The 23492-nt window shown below is 37.5% G+C and overlaps 1 pseudogene; it reads left to right on the top strand.

Annotated features, from left to right (window-relative positions):
• Positions 1-6355: 6355 nt before the first annotated feature.
• Positions 6356-7807, top strand: LOC118525018 (keratin, type II cytoskeletal 8 pseudogene; annotated as a pseudogene).
• The last annotated feature ends 15685 nt before the right edge of the window (positions 7808-23492 follow it).

Here is a 23492-nt window from a genome sequence, read left to right as displayed (position 1 = left end):
AATACTACCAAATCATATCCATGCTTCCTGCTAATGAAAAATATATAGAGAGGGGCGCCTGGGTGGCTCAGTCATTAAGCGTCTGCCTTCGGCTCAGGTCAGGATCCCAGGGTCCTGGGATCGAGCCCCGCATCAGGCTCCCTGCTCAGCGGGAGGTCTGCTTCTCCCTCTCCCACTCCCCCTGCTTGTGTTCCCTCTCTCCCTCTGTCTCTCTCTGTCAAATAAATAAATAAAATCTTAAAAAAGAAAGATATAGAGGATTATCAGGGGAAAAAAATAACTACTTCTAAGAATTTTGATAAAAATAATTGTTGTTTGAAATAACTAGGAATAATAGTAGGAATAACTGGGAATAATGGTCCCAGCACCATAAAACATAGATGCTTTGAAAGAACTGTGAACAGACAGGTCAGAATATAGGGGGCAGTAAGGAAATCTATTGTAGATTAGATGCGGAGAGAATTTATCCAGGATTTGGATTTCAAAGAGACCATGTCATTTTAATTCATCCCAATTCTGCACTTCAAAATGGAAACAAGAAAGTGAGCTGTCAAAAGAGATAGTCTTTGTCTGATATATTTATGGGATGGGTACAGGGGAGGAGGTGGAGAATACACAATGTCCCCTCTGACCTATTTTCTTGTGTCATGTGTCATACTGTACAGGGCACGACAATCACTATGACCTGGGTGGAAACAGCATACCACTTCTTGGAATGCTACTTGATCAGCAGTCATGCAGATGGCCCATAGTTGTGATATCTTCCCTTTGGCTGAAGACAAAAGAGGAGAAGAGAAAATCCTTGCCATACTTGAAGGACAGATGGCAAGCTCTGCCTCAACCCAAGAGAAGGAAGCAAGGACTTAACATTTATAACCTAAGCCAGTGGTCTTCATCACAAAAGGCTGGTTTTGAATTCAAGTATAGGCAATTTCTTGAGAATCTAGCAAGCAAGTGGTTTATTTGGGAGGTAATCCTCAGAAGCACCAGGAAAGAAGTAGGGAATTGAAATAGAGAAAGGAAGGAGGCCAATAAAGGGTATTTATTCAAGCAGGTTACAGCTGTTAGCAACTGGAGCTCCAATCCCACTGAAGAACCCAGGGAGACAATGTAGAATATGCCTCAGAGATATCCCAAGCTAGGGATATTTACCCTCCAATTCTATCGGACATTGCCCAAGAGCTACTCCCAAGGGGCCTTAATGCCTCAGCACTCCCAGCACGCCGTACCTGTGGACCAAATGCACTCCAGTGTCAGAGAAGATCTTCTACGGAATTTCACATGCCTGTTGCACAGAGTAGCAGAGTGGAGGGGCAGGGGAATGGTGGGTACGTAACAGATACGGACAAGGCATCAACAGCATTTGCTATACCTAATTCCCATTAGACTGGACTCCAAAATACCAATGTATTTATCATCTGAACAAAAAAATGAGGGAAGGGAGAGAAACTCTCCTTGTACAAAAGAGAATGCTGCAGGTACAAAAAGACTAGAGCAACATTATTGGAAAAGAAAACTTCCTGGGGTACCTGGGTGGCTCAGTTGGTTAAGCCACCAACTCTTGATTTCGGCTCAAGTCATGATCTCAGGATCGTAGGATTGAACCCTGCATTATCTCCGTGCTCAGCAGAGTCTGCTTGAGATTCTCTCTCTTCCTTTCCCTCTGCCCCACCCCACCCCTAGCTCACGCACACGCACATGCGCTCTCGCTCACTCTCGCTCTCTCTCTCTCTCTCAAAGAAAAAAAAACAACTTCCTTTAAATTTCTTGAGCCTTTTAGAAATTAATATTATTTTAGATTCAGGGTTGGCATGCTGAGGCCCTCAAGCCAGATCCAACCAGCCAACTGGTTTTGCACAGCCCCAAAGCTAAAAATGGTTTACATTCTTAAGTGGTTGGGAAAAAGTAAGAAGAAGCTATTGCATGACACATCAAATTTATATGATATTCAAATCTCATTGTCCATAAACATTTATTAGAACATGGCCACATTCATTCATTTACATAATATTGATGGCTATGCTGCCAACGGCAGGATTGAGGATTGAGTAACTGTGACTGGGATCACATGGACTTCAGGGCTTAAAAGTTTCCAGCTCTGGCCCTTCACGGAAAGTTTGCCAACTGTAATTTAGAACCAGACTCACTCTCAGGGAATCTTCATGATAATAGTGATCCCCTGGGATGGGGGGAAGGGTGGGTCTCTTCCTTTTTTTAAGGAGAATTGAAACCCTTTATTGGACTCCATGGGGCTGTCTCTGAGCTTCTTGGATAAGAACGACTGTTATTTTTTCCACCCCTAAACTGATCAGAGCAGAACAAATAGTCTCCTATTATTGCCAACATAAAACTTGTGGTTTCTTGGCGGTAACGCATGTACTAAGCAACAAGATGCTTACAAATAGTGATGAAAATGGAATAAACTTTAAGATTTAGAATCTCTGTTTTCTCCAATACGCAGCATAATACTTTGTAAGCTCCTGCCCCATTTTGATTTTTTTCCAGACATAAATTCACACTGGAAACTAATGTTTGAACCCCTGAAAAGGAGCTAATTTTGCGACAGGAACTGAAAAGACACGACACCAAGGGGTAACTAGAAAAAAAGAGAGGGTGGTGGCAGCAGGTGGGAGAGAGTGTAATTACTATTATTTAATCATCAGGCATCAAGCTAATACATTACTGAAGGAATAAAGATTGATATAAACGATTGGCCATCGAGCAAAAGAATTAAAATTGGTAACGTTCATCAGATCCCAAGGAAACCCAGGATGCCAAGTTTAATCTGGCGCCTGACCCCGTGTTTGCTTGCTTGGTCATGGAAGCAGGGACTAGATATGTAAACCAGGTCTTTCCCAGGGAGTGTTGCAGGGATCTATGGGTGTGCTATAAATCAGCACTGCGTTCCTCAGGATGCCAAAGTCCATTCTCAAGGCCTTGTTTACAGGAGAACATCAGTATCCTCTGGGCACACACGTCAATGCGAAGAGAACTTTAAATAGCAGGAGAGAAAAGTGTTCTTGGTAGTCACACAGCCTACGATAAACTTTGAAGTACAAATGAGAAGTGGAAGTGAATGTTAAATGTATGCCTTGTCCTAAAGCTTCATGAAAAATGAAATGTACAAGAAAAGTTGGATCCCTGCCATGACACCCATTACAGTGTAGACGAAGACTCTGACCTTTTGTGTTACACTTACTGTGTTTTTGACACATTTAGTCAATTAAAACGGGTGAAGTGTAATTTGTTTTTCTTAAGTTTAATACAGCATGTCAATAGAAGTTAACCAAAATTTATAGTTGGAACACTAAAGCTGCCACATGCACTTAAACAAATGAACACAATTTATCAGGGTTGAAGTAAAGAGAACATCACGGGCATTTGACTTTATACTTCACATAAGCGTGTTGCCAAATATAGGAAAGCAAGCGCCTTCTCACACTTCCAATGGAAAAGACATTTTAGTTCACATTAAATATTGGTGTGAAAAATCTGGCAGGTCTCCAGTCCTAAGGAGTGTTAAACGTTGGCACTTCCACTGTGTACTTTTACTATAAATTGTTGTAGCGTTTATTTGACATGGAATACCCAAAGGATTGATGAGCAAAGAAAGGAAGATTTTTTTTTTTATTGTGCCATATTACCTTTTTCAGACATCTAGCCTAAGTCTTTACGTCTTCAAAGTCTAAACAAGCAGCCACCTGTATTCAATCGGTGGAAGATATTTTTCATGAAACTATAGCTTGCCTTTTTATAAACCTATAAAAGCACACATTTTCCATTTTATTAGTCAGCAAAGCAGTGGTGGATTTAATAATAAAACTTATAAATGCAGTGTCTTTATAGACAGTTTAACTTTTTTTGCTTGTTTAAAATGCCACAAGAACAACCAAGTTTATTTCACAGTTTCTGTCTCTATCCCATAGAAACAAGTAGCTACAATTTTGTATATCATTACATTAAAAAAATTCACCTGGCACTCAGACCATTTATATAGCAGCCTACAGACTCCTAAAGATTTAAGAGAAACATAATACTGTGAGGGGAAAATTATCTATTACAATCAAATGCATGTATTTGATTTTGACATCCATAATATGTACATCGATTACATATAGCTACAGCAGTCACGGACTTTGAATTTCCAAGAGGAATTTAAAATAAGTCTGTGTCTCCTTTTTAATTAAATAAATACAGATATACAATATACACAATAAATAAATATATATGTGCACACAATCTCAATGATTACAAAATGAAAATTTAAGGTAGCAGTAGGTAACACATTGATATTGGTAAGATTTAAAACAGCGGTACACCTATTGCTGATGGAGACATAGGGAAGTATGCGGGAGGAGGGATGACTTGTTACCGCCTTTTGGAAAAGCAGTCTGGTAATATCTGCTAAAATAGAAAATACATACACTTTTCAAATCAACATCTCTGTTACTGGTAATCTATACCATAGAAATGAAATACTAGTAGATAAGGATAGTTAATGCAGTTTTTTTAAGGCAGGAACAAAATAAGGGGGGGGCGGGAATTGAATGTCTACTAATGGGTAAACATTTTTAATAAGTTGTGGCAAAACCATACCATGAGATAACATGCAGCAGTTACAAGGAATTTTATCAATCTATAATCAATGATTAAAAAGATTTCCACAATATGCTGTTAAGTGAGAAAGGTAAGAGGCAGAGAAATATATATATTATCCCACTTTTCTAAACCAAACAATGCCAAAAATATTTGAATATATATACAACTATAAATGTGTGTGAATATATGTAAATACGCAAATGCATATAATCATATGACCATAAATTGAAGTAAGCCAAGATACATACCAAGTTGGTCACCCTGATTCCTAGGGTTATTCAGTTGGCGGAAGAAGAGGCAATGAACAAAAAAGAAAATTGCATTTTTTAAAAACTTATAAAGTAAAAGTAGAATTATTATATGACCATCTTTGGATAAAATCTTTGGGAAAAGGAGTATCTGTTTATGTTTCTAAAAATGGTAAATGAAAGAGTAGTCATCAAAACATTGATGGTATTTTTCCTCAATGTGCAAAAACTTTGGATATTTCCTTTCTCTTTCATTGGCTGATTTTTTTTAAACAGTGATTACTATTATATATAAAATAGATGATGAAAAGGCTATTTTCATTGGAGGGAAAAAACCTAAAAACTATATAAAGAGCACACTAGTTTAAATTCCTCTCAATATAAGGACTTACTATGGGGGAAATGTTTAAGCCTTGAAATTAAAAAAGAAAAAATCCTCACTTTTTAAAGGAAAAAAAAATGGGGGAAAAGATCATGAGAAAAAGGATACGGCATATGCCATATAGGCCTCACTATCCATTCTCCCCTTTTGTAGGTGTGAGATTCTCTTTGTGTTTCCTCTGGACAAACTGACACTGAGAATAAACACTGTATTTTGCATTCTGCCTTACAGGTAGGAATGCAGGAATGTGGCTAAATTCTGCCAACTAAATATAAGCGGAAGTGAAGTGTGCAATCCTCAGGCCTGGAACCTAAGAGTAGTAGTTAGTTTAAGCCATAGGCAGCCACACAGGCCAGAACAAGTTTAAGGGACTATTACAGAGCAAGAAAAGGTAACAAAGTTATCATAGCATAGCCCTGGACTGCTTATGCTTGAATTATTGTAAGAGAGACAAATACACTTTTATTTTTTCCAAGTCACTGTTATCGTACTTGTTATATTGTGAACAGGTAATATCCAACCACAGAGTTGCTACCTAGACATGGAGCTACCTTAACACAACTTAAGATATGAAATACTAATTTTGTGGTCAACTGGTGAGCAGCAAGAAAACAGATCCTGCAGGCTACAAAGTTGGTGATCCTTGTCATGCCATGGTAGATTATGTGATTAACTGTGCTATTTGATTAGCTGTAGACTATAATATCTTACAATACAAATCACATGCAGATAGAGCCTATGAGAGAGTCCACCTGGGAAAAAACTCTCAAAATATTGGTGAGAACTGGCTTTTCCTTGCCAAAGTTAGCAGTCCGGCAAGAGAGACTAGTCTAAGAGAATTATTAGATATTTTTGTAAAGGCAGATTTAGCAGGAGATAAGACTGACCCAGTCCTCTTGAAAACATCACCGAGAATGGGGCCAGTCTAGTGGCAAAGATCAGATAAAGATAGGGCCTTTTGCCCTCTCATCCAAGACTGCTGCTTCAGAAGACTTAAAAGTAGCCAAAACCAAAAACATGGCTAACTTAATCAAAGAAAAAGAGATCCCCACCAAGAAGTCGCTTCTCGGCTCCTCCTCAAACCTCTGTCAGGTTCAGCTTCCTGGCCTCCACTCCAGCCTCCACCATGTCCATCACGGTGACCCAGAAGTCCTAGGAGGTGTTCACCTCCTGCCCCCAGGCTTTCAGCAGCCGCTGGCACCCCAGAGCACCTGGATCCCGCATCTGCTCCTCAGCCTTCTCCCAAGTGGGCAGCAGCAGCAGCTTCTGGGGTGGTCTGGACACCAGCCTGAGTATGGTCAGGGGCTACAGCAGGGCCAGGGCAATGGGGGACATCACAGCTGTCTCAGTGAGCCAGAGCCTTTTGAGCCCCCTTAAGCTGGAAGCAGACCCCAACATCCAGGCTGAGCAACACTCAGGAGAAGAGCAGATCAAGACCCTCAACAAGTTTGCCTCCATCGACAAGGTGCGGCACCTGGAGCAGCAGAACAAAATTCTGGAGACCAAGCGGAGCCTCCTACAGCAGCAGAACACTGCTGGGAGCCACGTGGACCGCATGTTGGAGAGCTCCATCAACAACCTTCGGCAGCAGCTAAACACATCGGACCAGGAGAAGCGGAAGCAGGAGGTGGAGCTTGGCCACAGGCAGGAGCTGGTGGAGGACTTCAAAAGTAAGTACAAGGAGGAGATCAAAGAGTGTGCAGATGTGGAGAATGAATTTGTCCACATCAAGAAAGATGTGGACAAAGCTTACCTGAACAAAGTAGAGCTGGAATCCCTCCGGGAAGGGCTGACAAACGAGATCAGCTTCTTAAGGCAGCTTAGGAAGAGGAGATCTGTGAGCTGCAGTCCCACATCTTGGACACGTCCGTGGTGCTGTCCATGGACAACAGCAGCTCTCTGGACCTGGACAGCATCATCGCCGAGGTCAAGGACATCACCAACCACAGCTGGGCTAAGGCCGAGACCATGTACCAGATCAAGTACAAGGAGCTGCAGGCATTGTCTGGGAAGCCTGGGGATGACCTCGGTAGCACAAAGACAGAGATTTCCGTGATGAACCGGAAGATCAGCCAACTCCAGGGTGAGATCCAGGGCCTCAAAGGCAAGAGGGCTTCACTGAAGGTCGCCGCCGCTGATGTTGAGAAGAGCCAGGAGCTGGCTGTTAAGGAAGCCAATGCCAAGGTGGCCGATGGGGAGGCTGCCCTGCAGCGAGCCAAGCAGGATACGGTGCGGCGGCTGCACGAGTACCAGGAGCTCATGAACATCAAGCTGGCCCTGGACATTGAGATCACCACCTACCGCAAGCTGCTGGAGGACGAGAGAGCCAGCTGGGGTCTGGGATGCAGAATTTGAATATCCATACTAAGACCAACAGCAGCTACTCGGGTGGGCTGAACTCAGCCTACAGGGTCCTCATGAGCCTGACTTCAACTATGGCCTGAGCTCCTTCCTGTCCAGCTTCGGCTCTAGCAGGGGCGCCAGTTCCTTTAGCTGTGTCAGCTCCTCCGAGGCCATGGCTGTGAAGATGATCGAGACCTGCACTGGGAAGCTGGTGTCCAAGCTGTCTCGGATGTGAATAGCAGTGGTCCCTCCCAGCCTCCTCGTTCCTGTGACTACCATAGAGCCTCTGGGGGAAGGAGCTGTGTGGGGGAACATCGGGAACAGGAGACCCACCTGAGGCTCAGCCCCAGTCCTCAGCCTACGCTTGGGGGGCGTCTATTGCCCTGGATACCCCCTCTTGCCCATGCCTCCAATTAAAAGTGCCTTTTCCCAAATAAAACCTCAGATGGCTCTGCCAACCACCCCCCACCCCGCAAAAGAAAAACAAAGTACAAATACACAACCTAACAAATAAGAAAGGAGAAATAAATTGAGAAAATTTTGAAAATCATGAGTCCATACTGTGTAATTCTATGAAAATTAATGTGAAAACCTAGCTAAAACAATCAATTCCATATAAAATACATTTATGAAATTTGACTTTCTCTGTCCAGATAAGTATTAGTTTTCTATCACTGCCATAAAATGCTACCACAAACTTAGTGGCTTAAAACACCACATATTTATTATTTTATAGTTCTTAGGTCAAAAATCCAATATGGCTCTCACTGAACTAAAATCAAGGTGTCAGCAGGCTGTTTCCTTTCATGGAGGTTCTAGAAGAGAATTTGTTGCTGTCTTCTTCCTATGTTGGTAGAATTTGTTTCCTTGTGGGTGTATGACCAAGGTCTCTGTTTTCTTACTGGCTGTCGGTTGAGGGCTTTTCCCCTGCTTCCAGAAGCCATCCATATTCCTGGGCTCATGGTCCCTTATTCCATCTTCAAAGCCAGCAACCGTGATGCAGGTCAAGTTTCTCTCACATTGTGTCTCTCCGACCCATGAGAAAAAGTTACTCACTTTTAAATTCTCAAAAGAGTAAGCCGTTCAAATTAATCTCCCCACCTAGAAGTCCCTACCCTTATTCACACCTGCAGAGTCCTTTCTCCCATGTACATAACATAATCACAGGTTCTGGGGATTAAGGCATGGATATTTGGGGGGCCAGTGCTCTCCTATTACAGATCCAAATACAGATTTCTTATTTATATTAAAAAAACTTGGATTAAATTTCAAAGAAGTAGAGAACTTGCCCTCAAACATTACCATGTGCAGATAGTTTCACAGGGGAGTTCAGCCAAACTTTTAAAGACTAGATGATCTAAAACCACACAAATTTTTTTAAACATAGACATTTCCAAAAGTATTATTACAAAAAAAAGTATCAATACATAAACCTGATAAAATAGTATGGTAAAGAAAAACAGAAACCAATCTTACTTTGGAATACTGAGGCAAAAAATCTTAAACAAAATATTAGGGACTAGAATCCAACAGCATATTTAAAAAATTAATATATTCATGACCAAGTTGATTACAAGAACGCAAGAGTGATTTGATATTAAGAAATCCATTACTACGATCACCATCTTAAAAGATTTTTAAAAATTACTTGACTAATGACAAGGACATTGAAAAAAATGCAACTAAATTCAAAATTCATTTCTGATAAGACATTTTGTAAAATAGAAAGCCATGGATTTTTCTTTAAATTGATAAAATAAATTAACCTCAATCCTAAAGCCAGCATACTATTTATTAGGTAAACACTAGAAGCATTTCCACTAAGATCCAGAACAAGGCAAAAAAGCCTGCTATTCTTTTAACTATTTAATACAATATCGGACTTACTAGCTAGTGCAACAAAACAAGAGAAAAGCCCCTAAGGGGGAGGTAATTAGCTCTCCTACATATCAAAACATGACATATGAATAAACAGCCAGACTAATACAACAGAAAAGAAAGTTTAAAAATAAATACAACTACATACGGAAATTTGGAATATAATTGAGATAGCATTTCACACCTGTGAGGATAAGATGGACTTTCTCATAGTGTTGTGACAAATGGATAGTCATTTGGAAAAAGAAAAAATGTAAGAGAAAAAAGATAAATGCCAATGTAGGAGAAAACACAAACAACATATATCAAAGATAAAGAGCTAATCTGGGGTGCCTGGATGGCTCACTCAGAAGAGCATGTGACTCTAGATCTCGGGGTCGTGAGTTTGAGCCCCATGTTGGGTGTAGAGATTACTAAAATAAATAAATAAATAAACTTTAAAAAATTTTAAAAAGAGTTAATCTTCCAAATACACAAAAAACTCTTAGGGCAAGGAGGGGCATTTTTTTAATTTGGTTTTTTTTCCAGCTTTGCTGAGATATAACTGACATTTTAAGACATTTAAGGTATGTTTATTCATTCTGAAAACGTTTATTGAGAAACTTCATGTAAAGTTCTACACCTGAATTTGGGTCGTGGGATAACAATATGCGTGGACATCTCTGTTCAAAATAGGAAAATCCCCTCGAAGATCTTTTTACCTCAGTAGCATCTCCTTTGGCAGTCAAGGGCAACTGCTATACTAATTTTCCACACATGTTTTTCATTTTACTATTTGCCTTCTTGAAGATCCTGGAATGCAAAATAAGCCACGAAAAGGACTATGAAAGTCCTTTGATATTTTAAGATAAGAAAAATATCCCCATCCATCATGATATTTATTTGAAAACTTGTGAAGTGTAGTTCCTCAAGATATTTTTATTAGAATATAAGGTCCTAATTTTAAAAGTAAATTTCAGTACCATCTTTTGTTTGCAACCATTAAAGAAGTCAATTACGTGTTACTTTAACCCTGATTTTAACTTGAAATATCTAATATGACAGTAATTGCATTATTCTCAATTCAATATTTGGCTCTGTATTTTACGTCACTCATGGCTGTAACTACAGCTAAGAATTCTGAGCTTGGAGTCCTCCATTACTTCTTCCTCAAACATACAGAGCTCGAGTTGCTTAATATTTTATTTAATAATTTTGTTTAAACAAAACTATATATTTGCATTGGTAACAAAATTGTTAACAGTTTTCCTCCCTAATAGGTTACTCTTACTACCATAAAAGGAGTCCCAAAGACAAGGGCAATGTATGCTTCCCGTCTGACAAGAGAACTCTACCCACTTTTGTATTATTTACGCAATAATGATCAAGGCCCAGGGCATTTCCTGGGGATTAATGGCTGACTGGGAGATTGGCTGAAGCCCATTAACTTGGGGCCGTCATTAATTTTCTTAGAAAACCTGGTTTAAAGTCATTATTTCTATTATAAGATCAATAACACACACCCCTCATCACCACCGCAACAAAAAACTTATTGGGAATAACTTTTTTTCCTGGAATTTTTCGTAAGTACATTCAACCTGTAGGTGATATTTTAAAAGCAATGCCACGGGGTGCCTGGGTGGCTCAGTCATTAAGCATCTGCCTTCAGCTCAGGTCATGATCCCGGGGTCCTGGGATCGAGCCCCACGTTGGGCTCCCTGCTCAGCGGGAAGCCTGCTTCTCCCTCTCCCACTCCCCCTGCTTGTGTTCCCTCTCTCGCTGTGTCTCTCTCTGTCAAATAAATAAATAAAATCTTTAAAAAAAAAATAAAATAAAAGCAATGCCACAGAAACTCTGAACAACTTAGCAACATTGACGGGACTCCCCTAGACTTCAAGGTCACGTACATTGGCAGCTGTTTCCTGTGTGCCCTGATTTAGGAGTCAAGCTAAAAATAAAGCTCCCCCCAACACACCCTCTGTCTCTCTCCTCATTCTCTTGCTCTTCCCCCCCCTTCTCTCTTCCTCCTTCCCACCCTCCCTTGCTCCCTCCATTCCTCTCCCCCCTTTCCTCCCTCTTTCCTCAGGGCTTTACCCAGCAAGTTTCCACCCAACGTGAAGAGCAAATGGAATTATGACTCTATGGTGTTTTCATGAAGGGCATTTCCTCAGGAATAAATGTGTGAAAGACCTGGTCCTTCTTAGCAACTTCAGTGAAATAGATCCGAGAAAACTAGAATTCACAGGGTGAAATAGGCATAATTTGTCTGCCACCGCTTGGGGGCTCCGAACATGGAGACTGGCAAGGCGAGGACCCTGACCCAAACTGCAGCCCAGGAAGCCAAGAGCACCGAAAGGGCAGCGACGTTTGGAGCCCTGCAAGAAGCCAGAAAATGGATTATAAATGTTAAAGAACCTTAGGAACTGTATTTCAGTGCATGAAAGTGGATGGTTAGGACAGCACCATGTCAAACAGGGGGAGAGTTCCCTCCATCAGTGTTCCCGTTCAGACATATTTAGAGATGTCATCCCTCTCCTGCCTCTCAAAAGTCCCTACATTCTTTCAGGCGAGGAGAAAAGTACTACTAACAGTAAATAAAATAATTAAAGAAAAAATAAAATAAAGAAACTGCATCAATCTAGTTTCTTCATTTTTTTTATTCAATTTATTTATTTGAGAAAGAAAGAGAAAGAGCACATAAGCAGGGTTTGCAGCAGAGGGAGAGAGCTGAGCAGGGAGCCCCATACGGGACTTGGTTCCAGGACCCTGGGATCATGACCTGAGCCGAAGGCAGACGCTTAACCGCTGAGCCACCCAGGCGCCCCTTTCCTCATCTTTAAAGTAGCAGTAATGTGAATTACATTATAATATGCTATTCAAGGGCAAGGTATTATTATTTAATGTAGTGAGAATGACTAGTCAACTAGGATGCTCCAGAAATAGCACGAGGCAGGATATGAAATTGGACCCCCCTACCCACCTTGTTTTTCTTTTTTTTTTTTTTTAAGATTTTTATTTATTTGACAGAGAGAGACACAGCGAGAGAAGGAACACAACCAGGGGGAGTGGGAGAGGAAGAAGCAGGCTTTCCGCTGAGCAGGGAGCCCAACACAGGGCTGGATCCCAGGACCCTGGGATCATGACCTGAGCTGAAGGCAGATGCTTAATGACTGAGCCACCCAGGCGCCCCTTTTCTTGATCTAATTTCCATTCCAGCCACTCCTTACCCTTGAAATAAGTGATATTGTCATATTCTTACCTGTCAATGTGCTTACATCACTTCCTTGTAGATCCATCTCTTGGAGACTATGACATAGCTGTATTTATTGGGTATTTCCTTTCCTCCTTCCCTTACCTTCACTTCTCCCACCCCCACTAAACTTCCACCACCACCAATGTACAGATAGGGAGGAGCAGTGAGTCATGAAAAGCAGAAGAAAAAAGGTTTTGAGAATAAAAAATATAGAAGTAATTCGTTGTTGCTAAACAACTGAGGTTAATGGATATCCATCCATCCCACAAGTAAGGGAAAACCAAAGTAAATGACTGCACTGATGAGAAATACAAAAATAAATTTTAAATAATCCCCATCCCTTAAGAGCTTACAATCCATTAATGGAAATAAAACAAGAAGACAAATTGTTGTAGCATGAGTTAGTAGGCAAGAAGAACCATGTGATAGACACAAGTATGTGAGTGATTCATGTAGTTCAGTGTTTACCTCTAGTTGCGAGAATCAAGAAAAACTTCATGAAACACATAACTAAATTATCAGAGATTGGCTTACAAGCAAAGAGAATGGCTTGAGGTGCTAAGAATAAAAACATGGGGGGGAGGATTGTCTGAGAAGCACAAACACTTTGGTTGTCTAGAACATACAAAAACACTATGAGATATAACTAGAGCGTAGGTTGATGTCAAAACTTAGAGGTCTTCAAAGGCAGGCTAAGAAATCCTGGGGAAAGAGTAAAAGATTTGAACAAGATAATGATGTAAAGAGAGTTGTATTTTAATAATATCAATCAAATATCAAGAGATGTTTAGAAAGGATTGAAGGAAAAAAATTGGACGAGTCAGGGTATGTGGGTGGCTTAGTCAGTTAAGCGTCCAGCTCTTGATTTTGGCTCAGGTCATGATCTCAGGGTTGTGAGATCCAGCCCCTGTTGGGCTCCATGCTCAGGGGGGAGTCTGCTTGAGATTCTCTCTTCCTCTCCCTCTGCCCCTCCCCCCACTCCTGCTCATGCTCCCTCTTTTTCTCTCTCTCTCCTTAAAATAAATAAACCTTTAAAAAAAATGGATATGAGTCAAATATGAGGCAATTTATATAGCTCGAAGCTGAGATATCTAGATTTATAAGTCATGTAGTGGCAGTAGGAATTGAAAGAAGATTAATAAAAGAGCCAGTGAGTAGATGTAAGTTATTGTCAAGGTCCTCTCTTTCATGTTGGGTGGTAGTTCATTTAATTATTATCATTATTACTATTTCAAAGCAGAAGAACAAATAAATGAGTAAAAGGTGGCTATAAATGAACTGATGACGAAAATGTTGTGAACCAAGGATTATGACTAATCTGTGTCTCTGAAACTTAAAAAATAATAATAATAAATTTTTTTCAGGAGGAAAACTCCCTAGAGAATAATAGTGTGCCCTGACAGAGATAGCTTACTCTAGTAGAAAAAAAAAAAAAAAAAATGGGCTCAGGAGACAAATAAACCTGGCTCTGAATTCTGGCTCTTTTTTATAAACTTAATGATGCAGAGTCACCAGTATAACTTCTTTATGTTCCATTTTTTCTCATTGGGAAAATAAGAATAATAATATCTACTCTATAAGACATTATGAAATTTGGATGATAACAATGATTTTTGGCAAATACTAGATGCTCAGTGAAAGGCAGCTATAATAGATGATTGATTAAAGTATAGAGGGAAATGAATAAAGCATTCCAAGGCTTTGAGCCTATGTAGATGACTAAAAATAATCATGCTATTCATGGAAATATAAAAATCAGAGAATATGAAACAGATTTTAGGAAGGAGATTTTTCTATTTTAGCAGTTTTCATCTTATATGACCTGTATATAAATCCCATACCATGACTAAAGCAAATTTATTGATTGATTGATTGATTGATTGATTTTTATTTAAGTTCCAGTTAATTGACATCCAGCTCAATATTGGTTTCAAGAGTAGAGTTCAGTGGTTCATCACTTACATACAACACCCAGTGCTCACCATAACAAGTGCCCTCCTTAATACCTATCACCCAACTATCCCATCGCCCACCCACCTCCTTCCATCAGTTTGTTCTCTATTGGTAAGATTCTCTCGTAATTTGTTTCCCTCCTTCTCTTTTTTTCCCCCTCCCGTATATTCATCCATTTTGTTTCTTAAATTCCTTTGGTATGGTATTTCATATAATGGTATTTGTCTTTCTCTGATTGACTAATTTCACTTAGCATAATACACTCCAGCTCTATCCACGTTGTTGCAAATGACAAGATTTCATTCTTTTTTTTAAAAAATTTTATTTATTTATTTGAAAGAGAGAGAGAGTGAGAGAGAACATGAGAAGGGAGAGGGTCAGGGGGAGAAGCAGACTCCCTGCTGAGCTGGGAGCTTGATGCGGGACTTGATCCTGGGACTCTGGGATCATGACCTGAGCCGAAGGCAATAGCTTAATCAACTGAGCCACCCAGGTGTCCCAAGATTTCATTCTTTTTAATGGCAGAGTAGTAGTCCATTGTATATATACACCACATCTTCTTTATCCATTCATCAGTCGATGGACATTTGGGCTCTTTCCATAGTTTGGCTGTTGTTGATAATGCTGTTATCAACATCCAGGTTCATGTACTCCTTTGAATATGTATTTACTAAAGCAAGTTTATAGGATAGAGAATCTCTCTGATATCCATAAATAAATTTCAAGGTGCATTTGGCCTTGGGATTACTTCATGTCCTTGTCATTGCTGCCTTTGTTGTTTATTTTTACCTGCTTTTATTGTTTATTTTACATAGTGGGTAAAAATAAAATATAGATGAGGATTTAGCCTAGCTAAATCCTAAAGACCAAAAATAAGGGTGTCTTGGATGCCTAACATCAACAGGATTCTAAACAGAAAGTATAATCACTTGTAACCTACATGTATAATAAAGCATACAAGAGTTTTTTTTTTTTTTTAAGATTTTATTTATTTATTTGACAGAAAGAGACACAGTGAGAGAGGGAACACAAGCAGGGGGACTGGGAGAGGGAGAAGCAGGCTTCCCACTGAGCAGGGAGCCCGATGCGGGGCCCTATCCCAAAACCCTGGAATCATGACCTGAGCCGAAGGCTCATGTTTTTCAAATATTTTTTCTTATTAGCTATGTGTCTTTAAAGATAATTGACTATATAAAGCAATAATGTACTGTGGAGTTTGTAACATATATAGAAATAAAATATATGACAATGACAGAAAGGCTGGGAGGAGAAAACAAGAGTATACTGTGGTAAGGGTTTTATACAGTATATAAATCAGTATAATACCACTAGAAGTTAGAATGTGATAAGTTAAAGATGTTTACGACAAACACCAAAGCAACCACTAAAATAACACAACAAAGAGTTCTTCCTGGGCGCCTGGTTGGCTCAGTTGGTTGAGCGACTGCCTTCAGCTCAGGTCATGATCCTGGAGTCCCGGGATCGAGTCCCACGTCGGGATCCCTGCTCAGCGGGGAGTCTGCTTCTCCCTCTGACCCTCCTCCCTCTCATGCTCTCTGTCTCTCATTCTGTCTCTCGCAAATAAATAAAATCTTAAAAAAAAAAAAAAATTTAAAAAAGAGTTCTTCCTAATAAAACAACAACAAAAATAAAATAGAACAACAAAATATTCAACTAATCTAAAAGAAAACATAAAAAAAGATGAAAAGGAGAATAAGGAAAAGATAGAACAAATAGAAAACAAATACCAAGATTTAAACTCCACCATACCAATAATCATGTTAAATGTTAATGGCCTACAAACACGAGTTAAAGACAGTGGTTGTCAGATCAGATAAAAAAAATAAAAAGTAATACTCAATTCTGGGTATTGTCTATCAAAAAATTAAATATAAACACAAATTGATTAAAGTTAAAAGAATAAGAAAAGATACACTATGTTAACAGAAATCAAAATATGAAACACCTACATTATATAGAACAAAGTAGATTTCAAAGCACGGAATATCATCAAAGATACAGATTATTTCATGATAAAAAGGTCAATTCATAATGAGTAAATAATAGCAGAACATCAAAACACATGAAATAAAAACTGTTATGACTGTAATAAAAAAAGACAAATTCACAAATATAGTCATAGATTTCAACAATCTCAATAATTGATAGAACCATTAAACAGAAAATAAGGATATAAAAGAGTTAAAGAACACTATCAAATAATTTGACCTAATTGATATTTTCAGAACAACCTATCCAACACTACACTAGAATACACATTTTTTTCAACAGCATATGAAACATTTTCCAAGGTATACCATATTTTATTCTATTTTTTTATTTTATTATGTTATGTTAATCACCATACATTACATCATTAGTTTTTGATGTAGTGTTCCATGATTCATTGTTTGCGTATAACACCCAGTGCTCCATGCAGTATGTGCCCTCTTTAATACCCATCACCAGGCTAACCTATCCCCCCACCCCCCTCCCCTCTAGAGCCCTCAGTTTGTTTCTCAGAGTCCATAGTCTCTCATGGTTCATCTCCCCCTCCTATTTCCCCCCCTTCATTTTTCCCTTCGTGCTATCTTCTTCTTTTTTTTTTTTTAACATATAATGTATTATTTGTTTCAGAGGGTATACCATATTTTAGATCACAGAACGTGTCTCTATAAAATTTAAAAAGACCCAAATCATACAAAGTATTTACTCTGAGCACAATAAAAATAGCTAAGAAATCAATTATCAGGAAAATGATCTCAAGTATATTGAAACTAAACAACACAATGTTAAATAAACCATGGGTCAAAAAAAATAAAAAGGGAAATTAGTAATTATGTTGGTGAAAACACAACATTTTAAAATTTGGCAGCTAATATTTAGAGGGGTTTATTTATCTCAGAACAGAGGAAAGACCTCAGAAGGATGACCTCAACTTCTACCTTAAGAAACTAGAGGGGTGCCTAGCTGGTTCAGTCAGTAGAGCATGAGACTCTTAATCTCGGGGTTGTGTGTTCAAGCCCCACACTGGGTATAGAGATTACTTAAAAATAAAATCTTAAAAAAAAAAAAAGAAAGAAGCTAGAAACAAAAAGACAAATAAATACAAGGTAGAAGAGATGAAATAATAAAAAAAATCAAACTAGAAATCAATAGAATAAAATATAGAAAATCAATGAAAAGATTAATTAAAAAAGCTGCTCCTTTAAAAAAAATAAATAAAATTGATAAATTGCTAGCTGGACTACCAGGAGAAGGAAAGGGAGAAGACACAAATTACCAATATCAGGAATGGTAGAGATGACATCAGATATTAGAGGAAAATAAGAAAATATTAAGAACATTATGCCAACATTTGGCAATTTAGATTAAATAAACATATTTCTTTAAAGACACAATCTAGGGGCGCCTGGGTGGCTCAGTTGGTTAAGCGACTGCCTTCGGCTCAGGTCATGATCCTGGAGTCCCGGGATCGAGTCCCACATCGGGCTCCCTGCTCGGCAGGGAGTCTGCTTCTCCCTCTGACCCTCCTCCCTCTCATGCTCTCTGTCTCTCATTCTCTCTCTCGCAAATAAATAAAAATCTCAAAAAAAAAAAAAAAATTTAAAGACACAATCTATCCAAATTTACTCAAGAATAAATACTAACCTAAATAGACTATTAAATAAATTGAATTTGTAATTAAAAACATCCCACAAACAAATCAACAAAAGCTTCAGGCTCAGATGGTTTCACTGGAGAATTCAACCAAGTACTTAAGAAAAAAATGGTATCAATTCTACACAAAATCTTCCACAAAACTGCATAGGAGGTAATACTTTCCAACTTATTGCATGAGACCAGAAGTTCTCTGGCATGAAACCCAGACTGACATTATAATAAAAGAAATCCATAAACCAATATCCTACATGCACATAGATGCAAAAATTCTAAATAAGGGGCGCCTGGGTGTATCAGTCCATTAAGTGTCAGCCTTCGGTTGGGTCATGATCCCAGGGTTCTGGGATAGAGCCCCATGTCAGGCTCCTTGCTCGGCGGAAAGTCTGTTTCTCCCTCTCCCTCTGCCCCTCCTCTGCCTCCGCTTGCGCGCTCTCTCTCTCAAATAAATAAATAAAATCTTTAAAAAATTTTTCTAAATAAAATTTTAGTAAATTAAATCCAATAATATATAAAAAGATAATAAAACATGACCAAATAGGGTTCATTCAAGGAAAACATTTTTTGTGTTTTATGTGATTTAACATTCACATATCAATCAATGTAATTCAGCACATTCACAGACTAAAAAGTAAAAATCATATGATCATCTCAACAAATTCAGAAAGAATATTTGACAAAAATTAAATAAGCATATCTGCTAAAAACTCTTAGCAAAGAGGGACTCAAAGGGAACTTCCTCAACTTGAAAACTTATAGTTCTATAGAATACTTACAGCTAATATAATACTTAATGGAGAAAGACTGAAAGCTTTCTCCCTAAGATAGGAAAAAGGCAGTGATGCCCCCCTTACTATCTATTCAGCATTATACTGGTAATTAAAGCCAGTTCAATATGATAAGTGAAAGAAATAAAAGGTCTCCAAACTGGAAAAGAAAAGTTGCCTCTATTTGTAAACAAAAGGATTACATAGAAAATCCTTCAGAAATTTCAAAAAACAAAAATAACTATTAGAACCAATAAGTGAATTTAACAAAGTTTCAGGATACAATATTTTATTTGTATACATTAGCAATGACTAATTAGAAGTTGAAATTTTAAAAACAATACAGTTTACAAAATACAAAAAAGAACTCTGGTCAATACCTCATCAAAATCTATGGGATGCAGCAAAAGCAGTTCTAAGAGGGAAGCTCATAATATTACAGGTCTATCTCAACAAAAAAGAAAAGAACAATTAATAAATGGCAATAAGTATGTACCTACAAATTTATAATTACCCTAAATGTATGTGGACTAAATTCTCCAATCGAAAGACATGGCAACAACAACAACAAAAACAAGACCCATCTCTATGCTGTCTATGAGAGACTCAACTCAGTTGTAAGGCTATATGATCTAGTAATTCTACTTCTGGGTATGTATCCAGAGAAAATAAAAAAACACTAATTCAAAGAGATATATATGCACTCTCATGTTCATTGCAGCATTATTTACAATAGTCAAGATATGGAAATAACAAAAGTGTCCATTGGATGAATGGGTTAAGAATATGTGGTGCACACATACCATGATATACTACTCAACCATAAAAAAGAATAAAATCTTCCATTTGCAACAACATGGATGGACCTTGAGGGTATTATGCCAAGTGAAATAAATCAGACAGAGAGGCAAATACCATATGATTTTAGTTATATGTGGAATCTAAAACACAAAATAAACAGAACAAAACCCGTAGATGCGGAACAAATTGGTGGTTGTCAGAGGGGATGAGGGTCATGGGGTGGGCAAATAGGAGAAGGAGTTAAGAGGTACAAACTTCAGGTCATAAAATAAATAAGTCATGGGGATTGTATGTACAGCATGCTGACTATATTTAACAATATTGTATTGCATATTATGTACTTTATATGATGACGGGGAAGTCAGATCTACTGTCATGGTCATTTCACAGTGTATACAAATATGGAATCATCGTATTGAACATCTGAAATTAATACAATATTACATGTCAATTATACCTCATTTAGAAAAAAAGATCTCTAATAAGCAATCTAAGATCAATCTAAGATTACATATCCAGGAACTAAGGAAAAAAAAGAACAAAGGAAGACCAATAACAGCAGAAGGAAGGAAATAATAAAGTTTAGAGCAGAACTAAATTAAATTGAGGCTAGAAAAACAATAGAAAATAACAACAAAGCTAAGAGTTGGTTTTGTGAAAAGATAAACAAAATTGACAAAGCTTTAGCTAGAAAGAGAAAAGATGAATCAAATAAATGAAATTATAAATGAAAGACAAGACATTACAACTGATACCACAAAAATACAATGGATCATAAGAGACTACTATGAACAATTATATACCAATAATTTGGACAACTTAGAAGAAATGGATAAATTACTAGAGACATACAACTTACCAAGACTGCATCATGAAGAAATAGAAAATCTGAACAGACCAATAGCAAGTAAGGAGATTGAATTGGTAATAGAGAACTTCCAACAAATAAAAGACCAGGACAAGATGGCTTCACTGATGAAGTCTACCAAATAGTTAAAGAAGAATTAATAACAATATTTTTCAAACTCTTCCAAAAAATTGAAGAGGAAAGAATACATCCAAACTCATTTTATGAGACCAACATTATCCTGATACCAAAACCAGACAAGGACACTGTAAGAAAAAAAAAATTATGGGCCAATAGCCCTGATGAACATGGATGAAAAAATCCTCAACAAAATACTAGCAAACCGAATTCAACAGCATATTAAGACGACCATACACTGAAATCAAGTGGGATTTATCCTTGAGATGCAGGAATATTTCAACATACATAAATCAGTAAATTGAGACACCACATTAAGAAAATTCATTTCATTATATAAAATCATATAATCATCTCAATAGAGGCAGAAAAAGCATTTGACAAAATTCAACATCTTTTCATGATAAAAAATCTCAACAAATTAGTTATAGAAAGAATGTACATCAACATAGTAAAGGCCAATCATAATAAGCCCATAGCTAACAACCTAATAGTGAAAAGTTAAAAGCCCTTTTACTAAGATCAGGAAAAATAGAAGGACGCCCACTCCCACCACTTCCATTCGACATAGTACTAGATGCTAGATACAGCAATTAGGCAAAAAAAAAAAAAAAGAAAGAAAGAAAGAAAGAAAGAAAAAAGAAATAAAAGGCAGGCAAAATGGAAAGGAAGAAGTAAAATTATCTGTTTGCAGATGGCATGATCTTATATATAGAAAACCCAAAAGACTCCACCAAAAAACTGTTACAGATAATAAATTTAATAAAGTTTCAGGATACAAAATCAACATACAGAAATCAATTATGTTTCTGCACACTAACAATGAATTATTAACAATGCAATCTCATTTATAAAAGTATAAGAACAGTAAAATACTTAGGAATAAATTTGACCAAGGTGGTGAAAAACCTGTTCACTAAAAATATTTATAAGACATTGAAAAAAGAAATTGAAGAACACAAACAAATGGAAAATATTCCAGGCTCATGGTTTGGAAGAATTAATATTGTTAAAATGTCCATACTATCCAAAGCCATCTACCGATTCAGTGCAATCACTATCAAAATTCTAATGTCATGTTTCTCAGAAATAAAAAAAAAAAAAACTATTCTAAAATTTGTATGGACTCACAAAAGGCCACAAATAGCCAAAGCAATCTTAAAAAAGAACAAAGCTGGGGGTATCACATTTCCTGATTTCAAACTATATTACATAGCTATGGTAATCATCAAAACAGCATGGTACTGGCATAAAAAACATACATACAGACCAACGGTACAGAATAGAGAGGCCAAAAATAAACCTACACATATACAGTCAACTAATCTTTGACAAGGGCACGGAGAACACAAAATGGGGAAAGAATAGTCTCATTAATAAAAGGTGTTGAGAAAACTGGATATCCCACATGCAAAAGAATGAAACTGGACCCTTATGCTATACAACTCACCAAAATTAACTCAAAATGGATGAAAGAGTTAGATGTAAGATCTGAAACTGTAAAACTCCTAGAAGAAAACACAGACAAAAATTCCTTGACATTGGTTTTGGCAATAATTTTCAGGTAAGATGCCAAAAGCACAAGCATCAAAAGCTAAATAAAGTACTACATCAAACTGAAAAGCTACTTTATAGCAAAGGAAACAATCAATAAATTTAAGAGGCAACCTATGGAATGGGAAAAATATTTATTTACAAACCATATATCAGGGTAAATATCCAATATACATAAGAAACCCATACAACTCAATAGCAAAAAAATAAAAATAAAAAAAACAACCAATTAAAAATGGTCAAAGGAGCTGAATAGACATTTTTCCAAAGAAGACATATAAATGGCCAAAGGTACATGAAAAAGATGCTCAGCATCATTAATTATCAGGGAAATGAAAATCAAAACATCAATAAGATATCATCTCCCACCTGTTAGAATAACTATTTTTATCAAAATAATAACTACATCAAACTAAAAAGCTTCTTTATAGAACTACATCAAACTAAAAAGCTTCTTTATAGCAAAGGAAACAATCAATAAATTTAAGAGGCAACCTATGGAATGGGAAAAATATTTATTTACAAACCATATATCGGGGTAAATATCCAATATACGTAAGAAACTCATACAACTCAATAGCAAAAAAATAAAAATTAAAAAAAAACAACCAATTAAAAATGGTCAAAGGAGCTGAATAGACATTTTTCCAAAGAAGACATATAAATGGCCAAAGGTACATTAAAAAGATGCTCAGCATCATTAATTATCAGGGAAATGAAAATCAAAACATTAATAAGATATCATCTCCCACCTGTTAGAATAACTATTTTTATCAAAAAAATAAGAGATAACAAATGTTGGCAAGGAGGCAGAAAAAAGGGAACCGTTGTACACTGTTGGTAGGAATGTAAATTCCCATTGTGGAAAACGCTATGGAGGTTCCTCGAAAAATTAAAAAAATAGAATTACCATATGATTCAGCAATCCCACTCTCGAAAATATACTCAAAGGAAATAGAAGCACTGTACTGAAGAGACATATGAACTCCCATGTTCTTTGCAGCATTATTCACAGTACCTAAAAATATGGAAACAACCGAAGTGTCCATCAGTAGATGCATGGATTTAAAAAATGTGGTATATACACACA

The sequence above is a fragment of the Halichoerus grypus genome, chromosome 3 (genome assembly GCF_964656455.1).
Source record: "Halichoerus grypus chromosome 3, mHalGry1.hap1.1, whole genome shotgun sequence".
NCBI lineage: Eukaryota > Metazoa > Chordata > Mammalia > Carnivora > Phocidae > Halichoerus > Halichoerus grypus.
The sequence above is the reverse complement of the archived record's forward strand: the minus strand, read 5'-3'. Positions and strand labels throughout refer to the sequence as shown.